Below are 1462 nucleotides of genomic sequence, written 5' to 3' on the forward strand. Positions count from 1 at the left end.
GAAAAACGAAAAGAATTCACCGCTGCTGCTGCTTGTATGTGTGTATGTGTGGCTGTAAGTGCTATGTACCGGGGCTTGGGTTAACGAACCCTCCCTTTTGGCGAGATTTAAAAAAACGGCTAAAGACGGTGTATAACCGTTTTATATACAATACAATACAATATATACAGATGTGCAAGAATATGCTCCCTGTAGAACCAAAGGCGTCAATTGACCCCAGATGTGCAAGAATATGCTCCCTGTAGAACCAAAGGGGTCAATTGACCCCTCTCGAACTAGTTCTGCGCTGTTTACCGCGCAACTAGCTACGCAACTAGTTACGCGGGAAGCGAACGCGGACCAGGTCTTCGTCGACTACAATGTACTAGTTCTGCAACTAGTTACGCGGGAAGCAAACGCGGACCAGTCGAAAAAGAACCGAAAAACGAAGCCGCCTTCGGTTTGTTTTTGAAGGCGGCAAATAACCGCAATTCCGTGGAGTTACAGTGCCCACTCAGCTGGTTTTTACCGAGCCACGACATGCAATAAGCACCGAAATGGTAAGTTAATCGTGATATTTTACTGTAGTTGCGCTCGTGGAATGAAAGAGACAAGAATTTACACAAACAAAATGCATTTGTTTTCCTCGTTTGCTTTATGCGTTGATTTTGTTCACTTCTGTACAACATCTAATCGCTGGAAGAGTCTTTTGTGTAAACATTTATTAAAAAAGTGGAAAAGAATTAATAAATAAATCAAATTAATATAAACAGGTACGTGCAAATATATATTATATATTTCAAATAAAATTATGAGCAAAAGGCATTTGCGTAGACTCCGTAAGAGTGAAAGGGAAGCTAACATTGCAAAGTTAGCGTTGTGCAGGAAAGATAACAGATAACAGCAATGAAATCGATTCTCCAGCCAGCTGGCGTTTTGAGCGGCTTAAACTTTATTTTGAGTGAGGAAATTGTTCTAGCCTATAACGTAAGGGAAGAAGGCCCTTAGGACCCACAAAGAATTTTTTGCAGCTTTGCTAGGTAAAATACCATTTACACTTCTAGAGATTTAAAAATTTTTCATATAAATTAAAACAAATATTAATTACAGAATGTATTCCGCCTGGCGATGAGCCCCCCGAAAACACTGTGCGGAAGGCAATGCAAAGGATGAAGAAAAGGGTGTTTAAGAAGAAGTGTCTTGCCAAAAACCAGGAGTAGGCTAAGCATCATATAATTAAAAATTATTCGTTATAATGAAAGACATTGTGTTTTTATTTTTGTATTTTTATAGACTGCCAGATTGACTACTACCAATAGTCAGTTCGGAACTAGTTACTGGTAACTAGGTCAGACCTAGCTACAGGTAATCGAAGGGTAATCGAGAGGGAACCAGGGGTGGTTCCGCCATAGGACATGCATGTGTTAAATTCTCCGCTGAAATACATTGCGGGTAATCGATCTGGAACCAGGGAGGTGAGAAT

General features: G+C 40.3%; 1 long non-coding RNA gene across 3 annotated transcripts; it reads left to right on the plus strand.

Annotated features, from left to right (window-relative positions):
• Positions 1 to 400: 400 nt before the first annotated feature.
• Positions 401 to 1240, plus strand: LOC117186771. 3 transcript variants are annotated; one of them, XR_004471681.1, is made up of 3 exons: positions 401 to 752; positions 904 to 1019; positions 1090 to 1240. It is a non-coding gene; the product is annotated as an uncharacterized LOC117186771 (long non-coding RNA). The 3 variants fall into 3 exon arrangements; XR_004471682.1 differs by having other exon boundaries at positions 401 to 539; XR_004471680.1 differs by having other exon boundaries at positions 814 to 1019; positions 1090 to 1168.
• The last annotated feature ends 222 nt before the right edge of the window (positions 1241 to 1462 follow it).

This window comes from Drosophila miranda, chromosome XR (genome assembly GCF_003369915.1).
Source record: "Drosophila miranda strain MSH22 chromosome XR, D.miranda_PacBio2.1, whole genome shotgun sequence".
Classification (NCBI taxonomy): Eukaryota; Metazoa; Arthropoda; class Insecta; order Diptera; family Drosophilidae; genus Drosophila; species Drosophila miranda.